The sequence below is a fragment of the Ictalurus punctatus genome, unplaced genomic scaffold, assembly GCF_001660625.3.
Source record: "Ictalurus punctatus breed USDA103 unplaced genomic scaffold, Coco_2.0 Super-Scaffold_100046, whole genome shotgun sequence".
Lineage (NCBI taxonomy): Eukaryota > Metazoa > Chordata > Actinopteri > Siluriformes > Ictaluridae > Ictalurus > Ictalurus punctatus.
Window position 1 is genome coordinate 996,061 of NW_026521087.1, and position 27,500 is coordinate 1,023,560.

Below are 27,500 nucleotides of genomic sequence, written 5' to 3' on the forward strand. Positions count from 1 at the left end.
TTCGCGACCGTGAACTGTATATCAATGCTTTTTGGCCACAGATGCTGTAAGGCTCTGGCGTCTCTGGAGGTCCGTCAACGCAGAACGCATTCCGCAGTCCAGACGACAGGGGCAAAGAACCTGCACCGAAACCTCTTTTTTGCTCCACACACCGGGATGTAATTTCATACGCGTGAGCTATGTCAGCAAGAGGTTAAGGTGATGAACTGCCAATCCGCTGTGCACAGCCCATGTGGGTTTGGATCCTATTTTATTGTAAAGACCTTGCTTAAGCGCATTCTGTAAAGGAAGCGTGCATGGTGCAGACACTGTTGGCGTCTGCATGAGCAGTTAGTCTGAAGGGGAAATTAGGGTCAGGTGTTTTCAATCAACGGGATGACAATCAGGTGTGAGTGAGCACCCTGTCTTATTTGAAGAACAGGGATCTACCAAAGTCTGATCTTCACAACACATGTTTGTGGAAGTGTATCATGGTATGAAAAAAGGAAATTTGTGAGGATCTCAGAAAAAGAGTTGTTGATGCTCATCAGGCTGGAAAAGTTAAAAAAAAAAAAAATCTCTAAATTGTTTGGACTCCACCAACGAAACTCACGAGCATGGTTACCCTCCCTATGGAGTTCGACTAGTTTGGGCAGAAATGATAAGGCTTGTAATGTTCTTTTGGTGAAGGCTTAACTTTCAAAACTCACTTCTGCATTGGCCGGGAATTGAACCCGGGCCTCCCGCGTGGCAGGCGAGAATTCTACTACTGAACCACCAATGCTTAGTTTTAATAACTAAAGACTGTGCTGCTTCAGCAATTTGGTTTCAGATTTGAAAAGGAGAATCCTAAGTCTCTTCCTTATTTCAGCAGCAGTCACACACTATATTTCCAGATACTGTATAATATTATAATATCTCCTCTCTGCTCAACACGCATGTAATACAGTCTACATACCGTAGAGCAGTGTTTTTCAACCACTGTGCCGTGGCACACTAGTGTGTCGTGAGAGACCGTCAGGCATGCCGTGAGAAATTGTCCAATTTCACGTAGTCTTAAAATTCTTTTTTATTAAAATTTATTAATTATTATCTGCAAATAATAAGCCATTGTTGAGTGTCTGTGCTGTAATATAGTGACTGGCAGAGTAATGTAATATTCGTCCCTGTGGCAGCAGGTAATTGCCTCCTACCTTCTTAGAGACAAGAGAATTAGTGACGCATGCGACAGGTCGTGGTGGCAGTGATGGAGAAGTTTTTAAAAAGGAAACATGCAAACTCCGAACTGGGCCCTGGACAAGATTGTGACCCAGGTGAAGGGCCTAGTATGAGTGGTGGTAAAAAGAAAGCAAAGACGGTGAGCTCGAGGCAATACAGCGAAAGTTATCTTTCGTTAGGATTTACTTTCACCAGCGATGAGAGGACCCCGACTCCATTATGCTTGGTGTGTGGCGAGAAGCTGTCCAATAGCGCCATGGTGCCAAGCAAGCTTAAACGCTATCTCCAAGCGAAACACCCGTCGCTTCAAAACAAGCCGATGGACTATCTTGTTTGCCTGCGTGAAAACACAGAAACAGGCAACATTAATGAGAAAAACCACAAAGGTAAATTAGAAAGCCCTCAAAACTAGTTGCTGCACTTGTAGCTAAATGAAAAAAGTCCCACACTGTGGCAGAGACGTTAATACTACCTGCCTGCAAAGACACTGTCAACGAGATGCTCGACCCTGACGCGGTTAAAGACATATCTAAACTCCCGCTCTCAGATAACACAATCGCCAGACGTACTGATGACATGTCTACAGTCATCGAAAGCCATGTTTTGGAAAAGATACGCATCAGTAGGAAATTTGTGTTGCAACTTGATGAGTCTACGGATATTCTCAGCTCTTGGCCAATGTGCGTTTTGTGGATGGAGATGCCATTAGAGAAAACTTCCTATTTTGTAAGGCACTGCCAGAAAAAAACAACAGGAGAGGAAATTTTTTGGGTCACATCAGAATATCTTGAGCAGGGAGGACTTACGTGGGAAAATTGCACAAGTGTTTGCATTGATGGAGCTGCAGCCATGGTCAGGCACACCTAAGGCTTCGTTAGCAGAGTGAAGGAAAGAAACCCAGATCTTATTGTTACACACTGTTTTCTGCACCGTGAGGCCTTCGTTGCAAAGACTTTACCAGCAGAACTAGTTCCTGTGGTGGATGATGTTGTGCACATAAGGAACTTTGTAAAGACACGACCTTTGAAAAGTCATATATTTGCATCTTTGTGTGAGGAAATGTGAGCGGAGCATAAAGCCTTATTGCTCCATACGGAGATCCGATGGTTGTAGCATGACAAGTTGCTGGCCCGTGTGTATGAGCTTAAATTGTTAATAAGTTGGAGGAACTTAAAGTGTTTCTGACAAACGAGAGGTCTGATTACTCAAATCTGTTTGCAAGTGATGAGTGGTGTGCAAAGCTGGCATACCTGGCAGATATATTTCATCATCTGAATGAACCGAACACACGGATGCAAGGCCGAAATGAGAACCTGCTTACAAGCATGGATAAAATAAATGGATTCCATTTAAAGGTGCACCTCTGGCAACAACATGTGCAAAGTGCCAACCTTGAGATGTTCCCACTCACAGAGGAACGGCAAGATCACCCTGCTGCACTGTGCGAGGTAATAGGTAAACATCTGTAAACTTGAGGAGAAGTTGTCATTTTATTTCTCTTCAGCCTCCACTGAATGCCTTGACTGCTATTGGAAAGGACATGACTTTACAGGAGCAGGAGGAACTAACTGAACTGAAACAAGATCGTGGTTTAAAGCTAAGATTTGCTGAACTTCCTTTGGACAGTTTTTGGTTGACTGCTCCCAAGGAGTTCCCCATTCCGGCCAACAAAGTTTTGACATTGATCCCATTTTCCACAACATATGTGTGTGAGCTGAGCTTTTCAAGCCTAACTGCTATAAAAACTAAAAACAGAGAGAGACTGAAAGCTGGTGAAGAAGAGCTTTGTGTATGCCTTTCTTCAATTCCTGCCAGGATATCGGCTTTGTGTTCATCTAAACAGGCCCAGGTTTCACACTGAGTGAGTATAAATAAATTGAGAAACTATATTGTAATTATATACACTGTATTAGGCTACAGAGTGTCATTCTGTAACATTTTTGGTCGGTGGTGTGCCACAAGATTTTTCCAATGTAAAAAATGTGCCATGGCTCAAAAAAGATTGAAAAACACTGTGTTACACTACACAATTTAAGAAGCTACACTTACTTCTGCTTCCATTGTAACACTTTTCAGTTTTGGAGCAACAACAACAGCAACAACAACAACAACAAAAAAGTGTTGGAACAAAATAAATCTTATTTTCCATTCCAGGTTGCAGGTATTCGTGGGTGCAATGCAACACTGTTCCACACACAAATAACTCTTTTGAATGGTTAAATTACTAAAATCAGAAAGCGCCACCAGCATATCTGACAAAGATGACTCATGAACCAATTCTTTAAATCACTAGCTGAAAACGACGTATTGAATTTACACAAACGCCAAATAACAAATACAACATTCTACTTTCTCATGAATACGGTATAGTGCATTGCTTAATCAGCAGTTTTTCTTATAAAGACAAGATATTTAAATTGAATGAATTTAATGAAACCACACATCAAGCTGTCTTTTCTAACAGAACATTAAATTTAGCATTAGCTCCCAGTTTCAGAAAGTTCTAGCCAGACATTCAGGGGGAAGAATCAGAACAAAATGTACAATAAAAAAAGTAGTGAAAGATGAAAGTGAAGGAATAAACGAGGGGTTTGTGTCTTAAAAGTTGTGTCTTAAATGTTGAGTAATTAAAAACTAAAAAAAAAGCTGTGAGATTCAGCGTTTGTCACAACGATGCCAAACGCTCTCCCGACTATTTCTTTGGGATTGTTCCCAAACTGAGAAATCAAGGTTCTTCAGTCATGCTTCCCCCACAATCAAGCTTTGGAGTTGACTCCATATTCACAACGACTATAGAGTCGACTCCAAAGCTTGATTCCTTTGAATCGACTCTATTCCCATTACCTGGTATCTACGAATTGACACCAGGTATTAGGAATCGCCCTGTTAATCATGATAATGATCCTATGTACTTAATACTGTGGGTTGTTCCCCTAACCTTTAATTCGAGATTTGTGCTGAATCAATTCTTGGAACAGACTCACTCAGTGTTGCAATCGATTTCAGAATATTAGCAAGGGTTTGAATCGTTATCATTTCCCCTGCTTCCATTTGTAGGAAGCTGCCTTAATCACGATGTACCCAGGCTACGCAGGCAGGACCGAGCTCCGGGACAACCTGGAGGCCGCTTCAGATCCGTCTCCATGATTGTGCCCGACCACGCAGTCATCGCAGAGGTGTGCTCGGGTGCCGTCATTCATTACGTTATGTAATGAACGCAATAACGGATGTATTCTGGCGTGTTACAGAACCATTTCACGTTGTCTTTTTTGCTGTAGGTGGACTTGTGAGCTGAGGGCTTCAAGTCCAGTGAGACTCTGGCGAAGAAGATGATTCAGCTGTATAAGCTGTGCAGCAAGCAGCTTTCCCGGCAGGACCACTACGACTTCAGCATGAGAGTCGTCAACTCTGTTATCGTCATGGCCGGGTATGTCCGTCTACGAACAGGGTGAACATATTAGGTTAGATTAGATTCATACGCTGTTTTTTCTAAATTGTTAATTAAAACTATCTATAAATGTAACAGATGTCTTGCTGGAATAAATCGAGCGTGTGTGTGTGTGTGTGTTCCAGGTCTCTGATGTGAGAGAACCCACACCTGAGTGAGAATGTGGTGTTGATTAGAGCGCTACGATACTCCAACCTGCCCAAGTTACTCAAGGATGATGCAGAACTTAAAATAAAATAAATTGATAAATAGTAAAGAACGCCAAAGCTTACATATGGAGTATCAAAGGTCATTATCACAGGATCACTGGAATCAGGCACTAGGAGGAAATTCCAGGACAAATTAGGAAATACAATTAACTGACATTTGCAAATTCTTTGCAACTAAAAAGCTGTAATTATATAACTTTTTTTAAAGCATTTAAAGTATATAACATTAGCACCTTGTAATGTTATACCAGCTGAAAAGTAAAGAATCCTGGAACATCTGAACATCCATAATCTGAAAATCTTGAGCCTAGTGTCAATCGAGTCAATCCAATCTTTCTTGTGTGCGTTTAGCGGTATTCTGTCGGACCTCTTTCCTGGTGTGGGCGTCCCCGAGCATGACTACGGCGCACTTTAGTCGAACATCGAGGCAGCTCTATGCGCCCGCTCCCTGCAGCCCTTCTCCAGCATGACCGCCAATGTGATCCAGCTGTACGAGACCATGCTGGTGCACCAGGGCGTCTTGCTGGTGGGCCCTACAAGAGGCGGTAAAACCACAGCGTACCGTGCCCTCGCTGACGCACTGCGCACCCTCCACGAGACAGAGGGCTGCGAGGTGAATCCCTTCTACAAGCCCATCGAGACCGACGTGCTCAACCCACAGTCAGTAAGCTTGGACGAGCTGTATGGTGAAGACGACCCTCTCACACTGGAGTGTAGTGCCATCAAACCGTCCCTCGGCAGTGACATCGCCGACACGCACAAGTGGGTGGTGAGTGACGTACCTGTGGACGTGCCTGTGGATTGAGAAAATTACCCCCGTGTTGGACAACAACAAGACGCTCTGTCTGGCTAACGGTGAAAGGATCAAGCTCACACCTTCTACACACGTTATTCGAGGTGTTACCCATCAGAGACAGGTAGCACTGGTCCTAAAAACCATCACAAACAAGCACAAGCATGTCATTTCCAAGAAGATTTTTTTTTTTTTTACATTAAACATGTTCCTGATGGAAAGGTCACACACGAACGTATCTTTAAGACTTCACTCTTTCACACGCCTATAATGAGCGATAAACGCATTCGAAGCATGTTATAAAGCCTCCGTAATGCATTACGCATAGTATTTAAATAAATATTATTATAATAACATGCACTACACTACATTATGCATTATGAATTCTTAACGTATTGTTAACACGTCTTTACTGTGAGCGGGATGATGACCAGACGCAGGCAGGCTCCCGGGTACTCATATCCGTAGACGTACTGATACAGAGCCATTCTGGCCACGCACTTATCCAGATCCACGTCCCAGTATTAGCACAGCTGCTTCTGCCACTCAAAGTTACTGCTCGAGTCCACCTACGTGAACACATACACAAAGACATGTGATATATACATAATCTCATTGTATACGAATTGGGCATTCTCGCTGACGATATAGCGTGGATAGTTTATAATGAGTGTGTTCATACTGTATAAACCTGGGAACTGATCTGCATATGCACTGCTGTCAGAGCTGCAGTTATTTTTAAAAGATTTATTAACAGCTTCTGACCAATCAGATCTGACCACACCCATGATTCCCTTCGCTCTGAAGAGAAGGTTGTAGCCGTCTGTACCCTTTCATTGACGAGCTCCGTGACGATGTCTCTGGCGTGGACATCCACGGTAATGAGAGCTGTGATGATGCTCTGATGTATTTTGGGTAAGTTACCCTGAAACAGAGTGGCCAACACATTCAGCCTCTGTATAAACACAAACACACGCACAGAGTAATATTACATAGTACACCATTCACCATTATGTCATGTAATCAGAGAAGGAAATCTGAACTACAGTTCCCAGCAGCCACTGCATCACAGTCACATGACCACCTGCACCTGGATCACATTCCTGGTAAGCACTTGTGTATTTAGCCAGTTTTTACTGCACTCTTTGTCTCACGTTTGTCTTTCTTTACCTTTGTCCCTGGTGCTGTGTTTTTCTCTTTGGTTTATGTTTAGTCTTTGCCACAGTATTTTGCCCCAATGTCAGTGTCTTTTGTATTTTGTTTAGTTCTTTATTAAACTTGAAAAAATCTGCACTTGCATCCGTCTCAACCTCCATATCGTGACACAAAAATATAAATATAATATAATATTATATATAAAATGTGTGTGGGGGTATATATTAATAGAGAGAAAGGCATTTCTTCTCAGGGGGGAGGGGGGTAATCAATAGGAAGAAGGATCTGAGAGGGAACATGGACAAAATTAATGGAACTTTTTCCTGGTTCGGCCCTAAATTTGGGCCAGATTAAATTTCATCTGTACAAGTTGGACAATAGGGATGGGGAACATAGATCCAGTACCCTTAAACCCAATTAGAACTTCTATTCCAACCATTAAAACCATTTTTTATCTTGAAATCTAGGGGTTTACCCAAACAATAAACTCTAATCACCTAATTTTTAACCAATAAAAACTCCTTTTTCTAATGTTGAAACTTAGGGGCCAACCCTAACCCTGAACTTAACCATCAGAAACAAATAATATGTTCTCTAAACTGATCCTCCAACCCCCAATAGTTAACCTCACCTAAAACGTCTTACATTTAGACAAATTTTTTTTTAAAGTCTTTAATTTATTTATTCATTTTCATATGGTTCATTTACATGTGATTCATTTACGTTGATTCATTTTCATGTGATTCATTTTCATGAGATTCATGAAAATTATTTTTTTTAAAGTGGCAGAATTCATTTTTAACACAATATATAGATTAAAAAAATGATATAATTTATTTTCCATTTTTTTATACAACTGATATTTTCTCATAGAATGTTAAATACATATAGAGAAATATATACAGAATGAAGGACAAGGTTTTGTGCCTGTGCCACCTCCCACACCAATGAGTGTTGGGTTGAGTCATCGCCTAACCTAACCCTGCCTGAGCCTTTTTATTAAAGGTGTTTAATTTAGTTTGATGTGGTTTAGTTCGTCAGAATGTGAATTTATCCGTTATATGTAGGCTAGCTAACTGCGTAGTTAACTAACGTTAGTCAGCTGAGAAGAAAAATATCAGACTTTTTCCTCATCCCCTGCCTGTCCAAACCCTGCCTCCTCTACATCAGATGCCCACGATGTTGAGACCAACTCGACCAGTGAAAGTTCTCAAGTGACATTTGAGTCATCCCAGCCCGTTTCAATCGGTGTGCAATCTTTTATAGATGATGACAGCCAAGCGCAGCGAGTTGAGTCTTCTCCCGTCCCTGCGGCTCTCATCCCGACAAGACAGTTTAAATCAGCTTGGCTACAAGAGTTCGCCTGGTTACGTTATGACAAAGGGAAAATGTACTGCACCTTTTGTGCTAAAGCAGGACAAGATATTGCTGGTAAAACAGAGTTCATTACCAGTTCGAGTCATTTTAAAAAAGAAACCGTAAAGAAGCATGCTGACAGTAAAAAACATGAGACCGCCAGGGATTGTGTCATTGCTAGCTCTGCCCCTCGTGCCACCCCAATCGTGAAAGCAGTGCAACGTGCTAGTGATAAAGTCACTGAAAAAGAGATGAGGGAATTGAAAATAAAATTCAATGCAGCCTACATGACTCTGAGCCTGAATAAGCAGGAATTGAATAAAAAAGTGAAAAAAAGAAACAAATGACTGCACATTTAAGTATTTACGGTAATATGATTCAAGATGGGGGCATCACTGCCACTGTTGGGCCCTTGAGCAAGGCCCTTAACCCTCTCTACTCCAGGGGCGCTGTATCATGGCTGACCCTGTGCTCTGACCCCAACTTCCTAACAACCTGGGATATGCAAAGAAAAGAATTTCACTGTGCTGTAATGTATATGTGATCAATAAAGACTCATTATTATTATTATATGACGTACTGAACATTGCACATATTGCACACTGTGTCTACTACTTTTATCTACTATCCACAGTCCAAAGGCTGTGGAGCTGGAAGGCTACGTGTGGGAATGACAAAAGATTTTTAAAAATAAAATAAAAAATGTATCAATACATGAAATTAGATTACACAATGTAGTTGAGGTTTACATGAATAAGCAGAAATGTAATCATGCTTATCTTTCCTATAGCACAAATGAAAAGCCCTCTCTAGAAGAGCAGATTTGTCAAATGAAACTTTTTCCTTCTTATCCACTGCTACGGTAAACTAAAGAGTAGATATTCAAATTACACTGCTAAATATGACTAGCGTTAGCTACGTGTAGTAGTGCAAAATAGTCCATCAAATGTATTAGCCGGTGTAGCCTATACACGAGTCCACTATTGGTCATATCACTATTGAGAACATGCCCCAAATTCATTGCTTTAGTAGAACTTAATGGTAAGTGAAATGATAATCACATTGTAATGTCCTTAGTATTTGTTCAGTCTACAGGTCCTCTAACACTCTGTTAAATGAATAAATGTAAATGTACTATGACGTAAATTTTGTTTTAAATCAATTAATTCAGAAATTACACACAATGTTAAGTTGATGTAATTATCAACATTATTATGTCAACACAACTCATTATTTTGATGTGTACAACTTTAAAAATTTAATTAATTCAATAAATTAGAATTTTTATCTTGCAACCACACATTAAATTTAGATTGTGGGGTTTGTTTTGTATCGCTCCGCTGTTAGAAAATACACGATGGTTGAATGTGAACATAAATGAGCAGAATGTAAGCTTGTGAAATAAATTAAACTTTATTGATTGCACTTTTGAGAAATTGGCATGACTTTGAATAAAAATTTACTGAAATAAATACTCTAAAACATTGATATACCTGATGTTCAAATGTTCAAAAAGAAAAAAAAGTTTTTACATACCTTCTAAATAGGTCCCTTTAGGAGGTAAACGTTTTAAAGACGGTGTTTTATAAGAAACGCGCGTATTACATGCCTTCTAAACCTAACCCTTTAGGATGTAAAATAAAAATTTCTACAGTCCTTCAAGGCTGTATGATGTCGTTGTTCTCTTTTACTGAAAGAAAGGTCAAAATCATCGGTGTTATTTGTTGTGAAGACTGAAGTGACAATATGTCTGAAGAAAATGAAAATATGTATTACATATCCTACCTGCTAACCAGGTTAATTTAAGGGTGAAAAACCTTTTTTAAAGACGGTGTTTTAAAAGAGTCGTGCATTTTGTTTAAACTATAAACAAGATTTCAGAAAATGGTCCGCCAACGAGGATACTTACACAGAACTATCGCTAAATACATAAGCTTTCGTCTATGCTTTGACATCCCATGTCCCAGCAGTACATTTATGACCTCTGATGACCATGTGGGTGTGTGGGGGTGGGTGTGAGAGAGAGAGACACACAGGTGTTCTTTTGGGGGTTTTGCTGACCAGAATTCTTACAAATGTGTTTGTTAATGAATTAAAGGGAGTCGTGTGTCTCAGTGTTAAAATAATGGTTAAGACGTTGTGGTTAAAACACAGAAGAAACTCTGCAACTATCTGTTACAATGTCTGCTCCGAGAAATCCTAATACCCTTAGAAGATTGCTGTGTATTCACCAACAAGAGGACCTGTTGAAATGAGAGAGGACCTGACTTTTGCTCCAAAAAAAAAATAAAAACCCCAAGAGGTTAGATTGACAAATTATTAATGAAGGTAATGTAAAGACGACGTTGTTTAACCCTGAGCAGGGCATCAACAGCTCCAAAGATCGTGTCTTAAGTCCGAGGGTTTAGTTAGGAGGTAGAAAAACATTTAAAGACGGTGTTTTAAAAGAAACAAGTGTTTCATCCTTAATGGTAAAAAAGAAAAGTGTTTGTACTCCAATATGAAATAAAACGGTGGAGACACACTGAGTACACTTCTGTTCCACAGTCTATAAGGATCCCAAAACTTCATGTAGTGTGGAAAAATATATACACCCTCTGTGACCCTGTTACTTAAGGTTTAAACATTATTATTTTGTGATGGCAGCAAGACAAAACGGTTGTGCATTTGGTATGTGGTGATTTTAGAATTAGGCCCCAAATGTCAATTATGATTTGTGTATGGCTTCGTCAGGCAAAGATCACGATGGTATGGAAAGAGTATACAAGAGTAATTGGGGTGATCTAATGCTTAGGACTTGTACAGTACTTCAACTCGGGAACGTCCCACCATGGCGTTCAGAGAGGCGTTATCTAAGGTACACGTATATATAATATAGATCAGATCTATATTAGAAGGCGGTGTGGTATAAAGTGAATCAGCAATAAAGTTCTCAGCTTGAGTTGTTTTGTTTGCGCGTAAAGTATACAGACAGAGGATATTTCACTGAGGTTATGTTAATGAAAAGGCTGTGCCTATTGTACAGGATTGTTGTGATTGTCGTGCAGCTCTTGTAAGATGTGGTAAGGAAATTTGTGAAATACAAACACAAAGAAGTGGTGGTTGCTTCGGATTAAGAAGAAAAAAACCTGCCAAATTGATACGAGTGTAATATAAACAAATGTTTGTGATGCCTGTGAAAGTCTTTCAAAAGTGAATCTGTAGGCAGTTTCCCTTCTGAAGACTGGAGCGAGTAAACAGTCCTCAGCAACTGCAGAGTTTTTGCGGAGTGTGTGTACATTTTTGGACCAAGTGTGGTCCTCTCTCAGATTGTTTGCAGTTCCTCCGGTGTAAACTATAACACGTATAGTTTATAACAAGTATAGTTTACACACGTTAAAGACTTAACGATCCTTGTTATTCAGTAGACGTGTGCCAATAATCAATTCCTCAACGTATCACACTGTTTAACACGCACAACAAAAAAAAAAAATCAATGAGTGTTGTTTTTGTACTCGGGAGCAGCAGGCGAGTCGTCGGTGGCAGGTGCGTTGTGCGTAAGCAGAGGGCTTGAGTGTGTAGATGGATCCAAAATGGTGGCTGAGTTTTATGTATTATTAGGGAGCTCATCATGGTCAGGTTGTCCGGATTGGACAGGAGCACATTTCAGCAGGTGAGGACGCTACGCTGAAGGTGATCCGTGTACAGGAGCAGTAAGGAGGGATAGATGTTGCAGAGGGATAGATTCCGCCAGTTTCTTATCGATGGAGGAATTCGAGGACGCTGCACGAGTCGCTCTGTAGAAGTGCTCGTCTCTTTGACCTGATTTTCCTGCATTGTAGGGAGCCGTGGTGGATGTGATGGTGTATTTGGAAGTACAAGATTGAGATTTTCCTGGTTCAGAAGCTGTATGTCCAATATCTGACTAGGTTTAGACTCGCCAGGTAGAGCGTAGGGGTTCGGAATGAGGGCTTGGTTTTTTCTTCAGGCTCCCTCTCTTCTTCCTGAGGTTCGGCTCGGACTTCTCCTCAGGGACCGATGGGTACTGGACCATAATGGTGGGTTTCTGGCGGAGGTCTTGGTGTGTATGAGGCTCGGTGGCCATGATGGTGCGAGCACTGTGCATTCTCTGAGGGAGTTTGGGGCCGGGCTCGCCGTGCTTCTTCTTCCAGCGCTTCAGCTGCGTGCGTTGCTCACGTTCCACGTCCTGTGCCAATACCTGCAACTCCAGAACATACAGCAAAAATCAGTCACAAAAATGAACTGGAATAGAATGTCATTCTACTGTACTTAATGTGTTAGAATGGGCTTCATTACAACGTCATGTAAAAGACGATGATAAATATTTATGAACGCTAATTTTGTAGAAATACGAAGGTGATGATGGATAAAACATGCTTGATCACCATGGCATGGACTCGCATAGTTACAGTAATGACAGGAAATGTTACAGTAGTGAGAGACCCATCATCATCATCCTCCTCCTCCTTCTCTCTGTTGTGTTACCTGGAGCACGAAGAAGCCCTCCTGCATGTATCTAGGCTCAATCGCTCCGAGGACCTCCATGGTCTCATACTGACCCGGACAGGCCTTGAGCTTATCCCGAGTACCCAGCATGGACGTCAACACCACCAAACCCACACAGAATATCATTTTCACTCCTACACAAAGAAAGAATGAGAGAGAGAATCAACACAGAAAGAAAAGAAGGACAAGTGTGTGTTTGTGTCTGACTGTCACACAGGAACATGTCCCACACTCTGAGGACCGAGGCCCAGGGCAGAGTTCTGGAGAAGGCGCACATGAACCACTCCATCATGTAGAGCACCGGCTCGATCTTGTGCTTGTCCAGGTGCCGATACGCCACAGAACACACTCGCTTCACAGCGCATGCAGGATCTCGCCGTCCAGCTGAACCGCCTCCTGCACACATAACGGTTCACAATAAGCGATATAACTTGCTGTTAATAACACAAAACAACTGTTCTCCTACACAGAAAAGCCCTGTTTCTAATAATACACTGTGCAGTGCAGAAATCTGGGAGGAAGAAATAAAACACGTAAAATTACAAAACAAAACTACAGCTCACACTAAAATACATAAACACACACTCACAATAATATAGAACATTAAACCTTAAAGAAAAAACTAAGCAAAACTGCCTCATGAACACAGCAACACATACACACAAACACAAGATGGCGGTGTTGAGTCGCCTCGTACAGCGGAGCAGGGTGGGGTTTGTAGCTCCGATATATAATTTCTAACAGACCTTATGATCTGTGTGGCGTGTTGGCTCGAATTTAGCCTATTACCCAAAAACATTTAAAATTCAACTTAGAAGCCAATACTCACATCTACCTCTGAGACCAGTTGGAGATAGAAAAAATACACCAGCCGTGAGTGAGAAGAAGCAAGGGTCCAGCTTTATTGTTTCATTCCACCACACGAGATCCACACCGATGAGAATTCTCAGAAGTGATCCCCCTACCCTGAGCTTAAGCTCCAGTATTTATACTGTATTTACACACTAGATAACCCATAGGTTTCCAGAAAAGGCCTATTTCACTTACCCATAGAATTGAAACCCGGGGTTTTACTTTACACATAAAATCAGAACTCAGGCATTTCCAACAACCCAGGAAACAAAAACCCAGTGTTTCTATTTACCTAGGTTTTCAAAAACCAGGGTTCTCTTTTACCTAGGTCTTCAAAAACCAGGGTTCTCCCTTACCTAGGTCTTCAGAAACCATGATTCCCATTTCCCTAGGTAATAAAAATGACGTAAGCAAGACGACTAAACAACCGGGAGGGACCTTGGTCTTATCGTTATCTCGAGGGGGGCGGGGGCAGCCACCCTTATAACTGGCTTTCTTCATGGTTCTCTAAAAATTAAGGCTTTCCTTGCGAGACGAGAATCTTCACCATCTGAATCATGAGTAAGTTATATTTTCCTTTTTTCCCCGTACTTCTCATTTATAATTTATTTTCATATTTGCACTATATTTCTTATTTTATATATATTTATACTACTTGAAAAGCGGTTTACTGTACTTCCAACTTCTTAATATCATTACAGTTCTACTGTCCTGCATATCCTACTATTCTGTTTTTTTATAGAGTTTCTCTATTACTATAAGATATTATTAAAGTTATTCATGTGTGTGTATGAGGAAGAGAGAGTGTGTGTGTATGTATGTTGTGTCTACTTGCCCGCCCTTGACTGTACGAGTGTGTGTGTGTGTGTGTGTTTTTAGCACTCCTTAGCTCGTACACTTCTTTTTGACTTTTTTGACTATTACTGATCTTAAATTGCTCGTAATTCCAATCTGTCAATGTCCGCCTAATCCTGCTTCTACGTGTCAAGGTGCCCGTTTTTCCTTCTTCTCCCTTATGTTTATTTTATGACATTTTTATCCACAACAGGCGTTACAAAACTAAATTACCGAGTGCGAATGTTTCCTCTACAACTTCAGACTGAACTGAACTACATTCGCTTCAATCAGATTTCAGTTTTTCACTTTTTCACGCCTGCAATCCACGGATACACAACTATAGCCGTTTTAAAAACGTGCATTCAGTCCGGTTTCTCGTTTCTACTGTACTTCTATATTCCAATTTATTTAACTAGGCCTGTAAAAAGAAAAAAAAAACCCAAACACATGGCAAATGGTACTTCTCAGCTTAATTTGATTGGTGAACAAATACAGTGGTCTCAGTTGATCCTAAATGTTTCTTTCCCAACAAAATAGAAGGTTTAACAAATAAAAAAATGTAATTTCAATGTCACTCTTATTTCATTGGTCCATGAAACCTATAAGGAATGGTCTTCAGGTATTTCTTGGCCCAGTCATGATGCTTCAGCTTGTAAGTCTTATGCAGTGGCGGTTGTATTTCAGCCTTCCTTACTGTAGCCATGTCTCTGAGCACTTGCCACCTTGTATTTCTGGACACTCGTGGAAGGTTGCAGTTCTGAAACATGGTGGCAGTGCTGGCTAATGGGTTCTCTCACGTTTTATTCTTCTTAGTCTTTTGCAGTCAACTAGCGCCTTTTCTTCTCCGTGGTTTTTTGCCCCCTGTCGAGTATTCATCACAAAGCATTTTTCTTGGGAGGTCACACCTCAATAATTTTGCGATCGTCAGTGTGCTGCAGCCCCCTGATAGGCATTTTACAATTTCTGACCTTTTTTTTTTTGACCCATTTTCCTGAATTGGAGAAGCTAATAATTATGCAAACCTTATATAGGATGTTAATCACTTTAAGGTGTAGTGTTTATATGTGGTGTTCTCCCAACAGGTTATTTTGTAGACCTTGATTTTGTTTGATAACGAGCTTTGCTTTCATTGGTTGGCTTAAAGGAGGGCGGGGTCACGAGTACTCTACTTTTTTCCCCTTCTTCGCACTCTTTTTGATTATACTGTTCTATCTGCTTTTCATGCACAAGTATGTCCCTGTACTATTAAGGGGAAAAAGTGCATGTGCAAGGAGATGTACTACAAATATAATCTATAATATAAACTTACACACATTTTTAACCAGACAACACCACAGGCTGTCAAGGCCAGTTTTCTCCATGTTGGGCAGAAGGATAGACTGTTATCGTAACCATAGTGCAAAGTGTGAATGAGCGAGCAAAAAAACACTGATAAGACAGATTTGAAAACTTTCCAGGCTGATATTCTAATGAGCACGCTTGACCTTTGTTGATGTGAAACACTCAGCCTGCTATGGTACTTTTTGATGATATCTTTTCATGTGACAACACTGAAGAAATGACACTGTGCTACAATGTAAAGTAGTGAGTGTACAGCTTGTGGAACAGTGTAAATTTGCTGTCCCCTCAAAATAACTCGACACACAGCCATTAATGTCTAAACCGTTGGCAACAAAAGTGAGTACACCCCTAAGTGAAAATGTCATTTTACAGTTCAACAAACTCTCCTCCAGCCCCCCAGTGCTGAGCCGCCCACAGAAGACAACGTGGTGTAACCTGTGATACATCTCCCAGCCTGAAGAGGGAGCACTGCTCAATGCATACATGCTCTCAGTGGGGGGTGGGGGAGGGACATCTGCTTTGTGACTAAGTCAAACTTTCTGTGAATATTTAACCATTTGTCCTCATTCTCACTAATACGACTGTTTACAATATTATTCATATGAAGTTGGAAACTGTGCAGAGGTTTAATGTGTTTCTAATTGAAAGTACAAACTCTGAGACAAACTATTCATGCATTAGTGTTGCTCCAGCTTTTTAGTGTCCATCACACTTTTGTGTGAAAGCATCGCTGTGTGCACCGTTAATCCAGAGTCTGTGATTAGATTATCCACATCATGTTCAAATAAATATTTCTATAGTAAACGCTTTAGAGCGGGGAAGCCTTACTGTGGTCCTGTAAGATTACAGTCCAGTACAGTTTGGGAATTTTCCTGAATCACACCCGATTTAAGTCCTCGGGTCATTAGGTAGGAGTGTTAGATGAGAAATCATCACACTGTGCATGATCACAGGAATTCAGGACCAGAGCCAGGCTCCCCTGATTTATAAATTAATTGTTGATGACCTTAAAGTAATTCCCAGTGAAGATTTATCATCTTTTTACAAGCATCCTTTTCACATTTAAGAAAAATAGAAATCACAGTGATTTGTACATTTGTGCTCTGCATTTCTTTCAGAGCCGTGGGACTGAATTGTTGTGTATATAGGCAGTTTTTTTGTGCTCTGAAATTGACCGGACTTTTGAGAAGATAGCTGCTCATGGTTTAATTCACTTTTAAAAAGGGACTGACAATATGAAGTGAGCATACGTGTATAAAAAGGTGGTTGTGTTGAAGAAACCTTGTTGACCGATCTTTGCTAACTTGCTCTGTCTGTGTGTGTGTGTTTACTGGTACAATAGTGGTAGCAGATTTTCAGAGCCGAGCTTACAGTAATGAAGACGCTCAAGTGTACTTGTTTGGAAGATGTGGAAACTCAAGTCTTACATGTTAGCACAAACATGTCTTTTTCCTTTATTAGGGAATTTGTACTTTTGGACATTTTTGAAAGATATCATGCTTGTGAAATGTGCTTTGCGTGTTACTCATGTTCAACTGGTTGTACTGGGCTTAGATTTGTGTCTTTTTGAATCATTTACGCTCTATGGCACCTTTTACGGTTTTGCTGTATGGGCTGTGTTCCAATTGATCCCCGTTTGATCATTTCCTCCCTTCGTTCAAACATTGTGTTTGAGAAGGCCTTCATAGTTGAACGGTTGTTTTCCTCAGCTTTGGATTTAGCTGTAGGGCCCAGAGGTTTTTGGAGTTTGAAGAGGAGGCGATAAAAGATTTGGAACACAGCCCTGTTTTCCTTTCCGAGGTTCCCCGGCTTTTTTCCGTCACCCGTCACCTCCTAACCGAGCTCAATTCTGCTGCAGTTTTTTAGCCACAAGCTGCTGGTGCTTGACTTCTGAGGCCTTATCCTGTTAAGCGGCCGCACTATGGCAAAAAGGAGAGTTCAGTATGCTGACTGTATGAGCTTCAGTTGAATGTGTTGTGGTCGAACTCTTGGTAGGACAGTCCAGTATATTACAGACGAACACAGACGAAAACATCCACAAGGCTTCTACTAAATATTGTTGAATGTCCGCTCGTATGCAACTCTCCAACAGTGTCACGTCCTATCGAGAGTTTCAGTCGATGTTTATAATCTCACCCAATGGGATTTTTTTACTCTGGTGTAATTTTCTTGACCACTTTAACGCAGCATCTCTGGTGTTACTTTTGTCAAAAATGTAGAACACCAGAGACGAGGCAATGACGACGTGATCTCGTTCCTTCGTGTGTTTTTGCCTCAGATTCTGGCGACTGTTCAGACTCGGTTTGCAGCGAAATTTCAAATCCACAAATGCCTTGAACAACGTACATTTTCAACAATCCGTTTAAATCGACTGGTCCATTTCCGCTGCACGGTGGATTTGAAGGATGCACTGTGATCAGTGTGGCGACGTCTGGGAATCGAGTTTCTGAAAAGGCCACGAGTTGGAGGTTACATTTAGTTTCTAAGGACATCTGGGCTCTTGGTGTCTTTTGGATAGGAACTGCAAAACTTTTTCTATAAGGGTGAAAACAGATGCATGCTTAGATTCTTTATCTGTAGACAGTTTATCTTGCTTACTACATTGACATATGAAGTTTGGACGGGTTCTGTAGAAAGAGATTAACATTAAGGGGGAAAAAAACAATGTAAAAATAAAATACTGAAAGTGAATTTGTCCTGGATTGTTTTATTTATTTTTTTCCATTGGGATGTCAAAAGCTTCTTCAACTTGGCCACAAATCTAACAAAGTCAGGTACATTGTCAAGTATTGCCCCAAAATACCTCTATGGTAGATAGATGTGCTCACTGATCACTTGTACATGTGCTCATTCATACAATTATCCAATCAGCCAATCATATGGCAACACCACAGTGTACAACATCAAGCAGGATCAGATGAAGAGCTTCAGTCAATATTCACATCAAACACCAGAATGTAATCCAGTGATTTTATCCGTGGCATGGTTGTAGATTCTAAATGGTCTGGTTTGAGTATTCCAGAAACTTCGGCTCTCCTAGGATTTACACACACACACACACACACACACACACACACACACACACACACACACACACACACACACACACACACACTTGTGTGAAAAACATCCGGTAAGTGGCAGTTCTCGGGGTGGAAACACGTTGTTGGCGAAAGGAGAATGGCCAGACTGGGTCAAGTTAATAGGACGGCCATGGTAACATCAAATAAGCTCTCTTTACATACATGGTGAGCAGAAAAGCATCTCAGGATGCACAGCATGCCAAACCTTGAGAACAGTAGAAAACCTCATTGATCCAAGATCCATTTTTAAGTATTAAAGATTTATAAAATGTGACACTAGGTTACTTCTCTATAGTTAAAAAAATTGCAAACAGGAATGTGTGTGTGTGTGTGTGTGTGTGTGTGCCCGCTTCATACTCATCCACTCCCTACTTGTGCCTGAGTGTATTCATTGAGTAAAGACAGTGTGTGCTCTTAAATGTATGTGTGTGCGCGTGCGTGTGTATTTAGACGGCAGTGTGAAGTGGTGTACCACTATGTGAGGAGGGAGAAGTATGCTCTGAGGATGAGGAGATGGAGCAGGATGACGTGGCCTCTCTCTGGAGCTCCTCCACGTTCTTCACGCAAAAACAATAACTCTCTCAGATTCTGATGGAGCGGCATCTACATAATCAACAAAGCACACAAACATCAGTTTCGTTCTGGGACACCGATTTTCTAAATCATTCCATTCGCTTTCTATTTATTTATGTAGCATTATTAAAAGATCAGTCATCAAGCCGGTGTAACCTTAATCTTTATCGCTAGCTGCTCCTGAAGTGTTTTGGAAATCGTTTCAGCCACATCATGTTCACTCACCGTCCACTTTATTAGGAACACCTGTACGTTCATGTAGTTTTCTAACCAGCCAATCATGAAATATACAGGAATATAGAGGAATCACAAGAAAACTACATTTCAACACACTTAAAAAAAAATAATCTCACAATGTTGGATTTGAGTTTGTAATGCAGTGAGCACAACCAAGGAGTGCATTTTAAAAAGAAAACTACAATGTTGTTGAAGACTGAAACCTGTACCTACAAACTAGAACTGAAAATGGAACCACTGAAGAGTCAACAGTGTCAGAGATCCTCGTGTGTCCAGTTCCACTGTGTACGGCACTTTTTATGCTTACCGACCCATTACTCCAGCTTTTGTGTTTTTTTTTAGCTTTGTGCTGATAGAAATGGTTTTGTTTTTTTAAAGCAAACTTGGTGTTAAAACCCAGAAACATCTAGTAATAAAAAGGGACATTCATTATGTGTCTGAAGTGACACTGTTCAGTTATACAAGTAACTGGGTATTTTGGTATATATTGGAAACACTATTTTTGAGCATTTCCCCAGAATTTCATAGAGTGTGGTTTGCAGTATAAGCACCTGTGGTCTCATGCGTGGGTTCCAACGCACATAATAACCCACCCAGAGCTCCAGATGTGTGAGACTGGCCAGTGGATACAGCACCTGGTTTTTACAGTCCACATAGAACGGGTTAGTGAAGTCCTCCGGCTGACTGTTAACGTAGGACCACAGTGACCGTTTTACCCTGTACTTCCTAAAAACAAAAGAGAGAGAGAGACAGAGAGAGAAGTCATAAGACACTTAGACAAATTCATTTCCATTCAGAAAAATCAGACAGGCTGGAAAGCCTCTGCCCATTAGTGGAGAAACGTGGAGCGTACCTTTTCCATTCTCTCCTGCTCACTGCTGTAGAGGAATGTACCAAACAGGCAGCTGTAGGGGCGATCCAGGATGGGGATGAGAAAAAGCTCTTTGAACTCAGTGTATAGTAAGATGCTTAAATGTGGATCTGCACAATAGTGCCTGAACAGATAATCAGTCTTTTGTTCAGTACGGAAATTATATTTAATTCTTACAATTAGAGTCCTCTTCAAAAGTATTGGAACATCAAGGCCAATTCACTTGCTTTTGCTGTATACTGAAGACATTTGGGTTTGAGATAAAAGACGAATATGAGACGATAGATCAGAATTTCAGCTTTCATTTCCTCATATTTACATCTAGACGTGTTACACAGCTTAAAATATGGCAGCTTTTTTGAAGCCATCCTATTCATTAACTGTTCAAAAATACTGGAACGAGTGACTGATGTTTTTTTCTTGCTGGCCAGGTGTACCTCGTTAAATGGACTTTAAAGAATGAATAGCTCTGAATGTCTTCTCTTGGTTTGAGCCCTGGGTTTCACCTGTGGAGACAGCATTTGTTGTTAAAAAGAATAAACCGACATGAAGACCAGAGAGCTGTCTATGGGAGAAAAGCAAGCCATTTTGAAGCTGCGAAAAGAGGAAAAACCGGTCTGAACCATTGCACAAACATGGGGCATAGCCAAAGAACAATTTGGAATGTCCTGGAAAAGAGAGTTAGTTCTCATTATGATCTCTTACTTTATAACATTAAAATAAAACAATAGTTCCCTCACAAGCCTCTCTTTTTTCCCCCTAACTCTTGAAATGAATAAGACTTGCAATGTTACTGAGAAACTGGAAAGTGCAATGTCCTCTCTGCCGTGACACTGGAGACTACTTCCATAAAACTTCCATAAATAGATAACTTATAAATCTTAACTAGATCACAATGATCATACGTCTTTTTCTTTAAGTGACATGTTTATAATATGTTTACAATTAAGCTTAGAATATGTATTGCGTACGCCATACTAGACCCTGTCAATGAGCTGTTACTATAGGAACGAGAACGAGCACATCACTATAAAGCTGTAATTTCCCTTGCAGCTGGAATCAGAATCTTGCTGTTCCAGAAATGTCTCCAACGCCTTCTGACCAATCAGATTGGAGAATTCAACAGTGTTGTGGTGTAAAGCATCAGTAGCTGACCTGTCTCATCATCTGCCACACACAGTCGATGAACTGCACAAAGAGAGGGGATCGTTCCGAGTTGGCGTGATTCTCATCTCCAAGGCCGACACGCTGAGAAACACACAGAGAGAGAAAGATGGGGTTAAATATACATGCGTTCACGCACCTACACACAGCCACGCCCTCACTGCTCATACACACCGAGGCCAACTTGTGTCCGAAGCTGATCCACTCCTTCTCGATCAGTACCTGGAACTTGTGTCCGAAGCTGAATCTAACTGATATCTGATATTAAATTATTGTGAATTATCTATATTTTACACTTTATTACCCCATATCTATCTTTTATATATATATATATATATATATATATATATATATATATATATATATATATATGGTAAATCGTGCACATCGGAGCAACTTCATCCCGACCATTGCCTGCCTTCAGGGGTGCTAAGGAGCTCCTCGACCATGCCCATGCCCAATGTAAGTTACATTTTCACTGGTGCTGGCGCGTCTACCGAGTTTTGGGAGTTTTCAGCCATGTTTAGGCCCTTAAAAACGACAAGAATGCATGAAATAAACAATAAACACCAGAAAATCAATAGGGCCCTGCACCTCCGGTGCATGCGCCCTCCGGTGGTCACCGGAAGCGCTGCACCTTCGGTGCTCTGCCCCAATAATAAACAGCAGATCCAATAGGGCTTTGCAGCAGCGGTGCTCGGGCCCTAAAAAGCAGAATAAAGCACCAACAGAAGACACAGAAGCACAAAAGCAGGTAAGGATAATTACAGAAACGGTTACATTACAGAGATCCCCACAATGTGATCCATGACCACAGTAACATGACAAGAAGCTTCACCTCAGACCAGTCACCAATTGTTGTAGGAAGGTGAAAGTGGCTGCCTTAAAATATTTTTACCTCAAAGTGATTTGTAGCGCGCGTGCACACACACACACACACACGGTGGAAAGGGTGTAGCAAAAATCATGCAACTATTGTGGGAAAAAGAGGGGGAAAAACCCTGATACTTTGTACCTGATGCATCATCTTTTATAATTGTGATTAATGGTCCGTTAGAGAAGAAAAAATTCAGTTCCATTCTTTGATTACTTATTTGGCGTACAGTGAATATTCACACTTTAAGGCCATGTGGAACAATTTCCAAAATGCATTTAAATGGGGTAAATTGTGTACATTGAACCGAGAGTACTAGACATGTTTGCTAAAAGCAACACAAAGGCTTTATTCACACTGCAGGAATTTTATATTGTGTGTTTAGATTTTTTCTTTTAGACAGACTGTTCAACTGCAAATTTGTTCTGGTGAATGACAGGCATTCAAAATCTTTCTGCAGAACTCTGTTGAATATTCTGTACATCAGAGATTCATCTGAACTTCAACAAAACATTTCACATTTATAGAGTTCTGTCTACGGTCATCAAGTAATCACATTTATAAGTTTATTTATTACCTCTCCCCTCTGTTGGCTCAAATATAGCCTATTACCCAAAAACACTTAAAATTCAACATAGAAGCCAACACTCACATCTACCTCTGAGCCCAGTTGGAGATAGAAAAAAAAGACACCAGCCGTGAGTGAGAAGAAGCAAGGGTCCAGATTTATTGTTCCGTTCCACCACACGAGATCCACACCGATGAGAATTCTCAGAAGTGATGAGCTTAAGCTCCTGCATATCCTCCATACTGTCCTGCATATACTACTATTCTGTTTTTTTATAGAGAGTTTCTCTATTACTATAAGATTATTAAAGTTATTCATGTGTGTATGTTGTGTCTACTTGCCCGCCCTTGACTGCCCTTGAGGGAACGTCTTGCTATAAAGGATGTGAAAGCAAAAACATCCTTTTGTATCAAGCTCAATGGAACTGAGGCATCAGGAATCCCAAATACAGCAATCAATGGACAAGGATTTAAATCTACCCTGAGAATAGTGGACATGATGGTAAAAAAACAGTCCAAAAACCATGGAGATCAGGGCAGAAGAAAAACCTATGGCCAAGATGACAGGGAGAGCCATGGCATTTATCACACCTGTCCTCTACGTCCGGATACATCACAGAAAGTCTCGACTTGGACAGATGGACTCTGTTAAAACTTTGAACTGGATGAGTCCAAGACGAGCACAGGAAGTGGTAGACTGTACCCTCCCTATAGCACGTTCCCAACACCCCTCACTTATCTGTACTCCTAACTCCGTTTCCCACGCATTCCTAACTTTGTTACACGACTCACTACCTAACGCCAGAATGAAATCATAAATCCTAGAAATCATTCCTCTCTGATGTGGATTGTTTGAAAACAAGCTTTCCCAAGCCTGTTCAGGAGGCGCAGAGGGGAAATCAGGAAAACATCTAGAAACGAAATTCCGAATTTGAAAATACCGAAAAAAAATGAGTCACAGGGAGGTCATAAGTGTATGCCAGATTGGCAAAGCTATCGAACACACCTTCGTGATACAGATTTCTAACTTGTTCAATACCCTTGTCATCCCACACTGAGAATGTGGAGTCCAAACACGATGGAGGAAATAGGTGGTTGTTGACTAAAGGACACAAAGAGGATGCACCTACAAATTTAAAGCGCCGTCTAAATTGATACTAAGTCCTAAGTGTTGAGGACAACTAGATTACCAGTATATAGGGAGAGTTTTGTAGGAGGAATAAAGTAAAGCAGGTGAAGAGGATTCCCTACACGACAATAGTTCCAATTTAGACCAAGAAGATCCAGGAGATTTAACCCAGTAGCAGAGTTTATGGATGTGCGCAGCCCAGTAATAGAATTGAAAATTGGGTAATGCAAGTCCTCCACTAAGTCTACATTTCTGCAATAATTTACTAACCCTTGGTGGCTTCCCTCCCCAAATAAAAGTACTAATTATCTTAGCCAATGAATCGAAGAATGATTTTGGCAGAGAAAGAGGCACTTGCTGGAACAAGAAAAGAAACTTCGGTAATATATTCATTTTGACGACATTGATCCTGACAATTAGAGAAAGGGGTAAGTTACCCCAATCTGAATGTTAGATTTAACCTTTGAGATAAGGGGAGTGAAGTTAGCTGATGAAAGATTAGATAGAGAACGTGTCACGTTGATACCTAGGTATTTAAACCCTTACTGACTAAATCGAAACGGTAAATCTGACTGTTGGAGAGAAAATGCTGCAGTATTGACAGGAAAACAGTCGCTTTTATCCAAATTTAATTTATAACCAGAGACAACACCAAAGGATTCCAGAACACCCAAGACAGCAGGCATAGAGGCAACAGGATCGGTTACATACAATAACAAATCATCAGCATATAGCGACAATTTGTATTCTACACCGTATAGAACTATTCCTTTAAACAAGGGAGAAGATCTTAATGCGATAGACAGAGGTTCGATAGCGACAGCAAAAAGCAGAGGGGATAAAGGACAATCTTGACGAGATCGTTTGTCTGAACCCTGGCATTAGGGGTTGAGTAAAGGAGGCTAATCCAAGAAATAAACTCATCCCCAAATCCGAACTTCCTCAAGACTGCAAACAAATACTCCCACTCAACCCTATCAAATGCTTTTTTCAGCATCTAATGAAATCACAATCTCAGGAAGCACTGCCGAATGCTTTGAATAAATTATATTAAAGAGCGTACGGGTATTGAAAAACATCTGACGTCCCTTTATAAAACCCTTCTGCTCTTCACATATAATATAAGGGATAATGTCCTCTAAACGAGATGCCATTACTTTCACCAACACCTTTACATCTGCATTAAGCAGAGACAGCGGCCTATAAGAACCACAGGAGGTTGGATCCTTACCCTCCTTAAGAAGCAGAGCTATCGTGGCTTGTGTCAGAGTCAGAGGCAAAGACACATTCCAAGGATTCGTTGAACACAGATAAAAGCAATGGAGCTAATTTTCCAATAAACATTTTAAAAAATTCAACTGGAAACCCGTCCGGGCCAGGAGCTTTGTTAGATTGCATAGTTTTAACTGAATTCAAATTTCTTGAAGAGAGTGGGGAGTCCAGTTGCATGGCAGTATTCAAATCAATAACAGCGTTAAAAAGGTCTTGAAGAAATGCATTCACTTTAGTATCGTCTGCAGGAAATTCAGATTTATAAGGTGAAGAGTAAAACCATTTAAAAGTAGCATTCATTTCCATGGGCTCTGTAGTGACGATATTATGAGTGTTTTTAACACTAGGTATGAGACGGGAAGCGGCCTGTCGCCGTAGCTGACGTGCCAGTAAACGAGTCGGCTCGTCGCCATGTTCATAATATGAACCAGGAGTACGTAACAACAAGCGCTCCGCCTCTTTAGTCGAAATAAGATTGAATTCTGCCTGTAAGTCGATTCGCTGTTTAAGAAGTTCTGGAGAGGGGTTCAACGCACATCTTTGATTGAGACTACTGATCGCAGATGTAAGTTCATTAACCCTAGCAGTGCGCTTTTAATTACAGAGAGTGGAGTAAGAAATAATCTGCCCTCTGATATAGGATTTAAGTGTCTCCCATAACAATGAATAAGAGGTGGAGTCATTCTGACTGAAGAAAAGAAAGTCATCCATAGAAGTAGAAATGAACTCACAGAATTCACTGTCTGCTAAAAGAAGAGAATTAAATCTCCAAGGCGGTGGGCTACGTTTATAAATAGAAAGATGAATATCTAATTCATGATCGCATGGTCAGAAATTACAATACCCAAATAGTCAGAAGAAACTACACAAGAATCAAGAGTGCTGTCTATAAAAAATAATCAATCCTCGAATAGGATTTCAATAGGATAGCACCTGGGAGAAGAAAGAAAACTTTTTAAGAGCAGAGTTACGGGATCTCCAGGGATCAACGAGACCGTTCTGACCCATAAAATCGGAAAATGTTTTAGACATTGCAGATTGATTCAGAGTACGGGGATTAGACCGATCAAAGTTTTGGTGAATTACACAGTTTAAATCTCCCCCGAAAATCTACAGGTGAGTATTTAAAAAGGGAGATTGCTCAACAATCTATTAGCAAATTCCACATCATCAAAGTTTGGAGCGTGTACATTTACCAACAACACCTGTCTTTGCATCAGAGTACCAGCAACTATAATATATCTACCGTTCACATCAGCAACAACGTTAGTGGAGGAAAACTGTGACCTTTTGTCAATTAAAATAGCGACCCCTCTTGCTTTCGAATTAAAGTTCGAGTGGAAGACTTGACTCACCCAAGGGCAGAGTAACCTTTGATGATCTTTAATACTTTAAGACGTAGGTGCGTCTCCTGTAAAAATACTATATTGAAGTTTAAATGTTTCAAATGTATAAAATCCTTAGATGTCTTGACAGGATTACCCATACCTCTGACGTTCCAACTAATAAATCTTAAAGGCGTGCCTGTCCCAGCTATGCTGGGATCCATATGACTACTAACCATTTAAATAAAGTAAACCAGAGAAATATAAATAGCCAATTAGAGCCGAAGTGGGACCTCCCAAAGTTTATTTTAAACTTCTAATCAAAGTTTGCACTTCTAAACCAATGACAGCTTTAACGTTATTAATTGTGGAAAGACCATGGTATAGGCGGGTAATCCATGGCTAGGTGTGCATTAAACGATTTGAACGAGTGGTTCTTTTCCTCCACATCATGCATTAAAATCGTTTAATGCACATCTAGCCGTGGATTACCCCTTACATATCATCTGAGAGAGACAGCTAATTCTGTATGTAAACAGATATACTTACCAATCACGACCTCTCCGAGTTGGAGAGCGGACAGTGAAGTCTTTCCATTGACTCCCCTCCAATTGAGATTCTTTGCCAGGGAGTTAGCAATCACCCTCTTCAATATGCGCCAGGTGCAGTCACGCACATACACCCCGTCAATAAGCGCCAACCAGTTTACCT

At 40.7% G+C, this 27,500-nt stretch overlaps 2 long non-coding RNA genes and 1 other non-coding gene across 14 annotated transcripts in view; 1 reads left to right on the forward strand and 2 right to left on the reverse strand.

Moving 5' to 3' along the window:
- Nucleotides 1-692: 692 nt before the first annotated feature.
- trnag-gcc (transfer RNA glycine (anticodon GCC)) lies at nucleotides 693-763 on the reverse strand. The gene has a single exon. It is a non-coding gene; the product is annotated as a tRNA-Gly (tRNA).
- A 2,134-nt stretch (nucleotides 764-2,897) lies between these two features.
- On the forward strand, nucleotides 2,898-4,757 carry LOC128630071 (uncharacterized). The gene is made up of 3 exons (XR_008394311.1): nucleotides 2,898-3,058; nucleotides 4,255-4,373; nucleotides 4,476-4,757. It is a non-coding gene; the product is annotated as an uncharacterized LOC128630071 (long non-coding RNA).
- Nucleotides 4,758-12,434: 7,677 nt separating this feature from the next.
- Nucleotides 12,435-27,500, reverse strand: part of LOC128630037 (uncharacterized) — a 20,981-nt gene continuing 5,915 nt past the window's right edge. For 5 of the 12 annotated variants that reach the window (XR_008394224.1, XR_008394225.1, XR_008394219.1 and 2 more), the window contains 6 exons: nucleotides 27,339-27,498; nucleotides 20,441-21,706; nucleotides 20,139-20,313; nucleotides 19,250-19,380; nucleotides 12,895-13,060; nucleotides 12,435-12,798 (listed from right to left, as the gene is read on the reverse strand). This is a non-coding gene — a long non-coding RNA (uncharacterized LOC128630037). The other 7 variants (XR_008394230.1, XR_008394227.1, XR_008394229.1 and 4 more) reach the window with 7 other exon arrangements.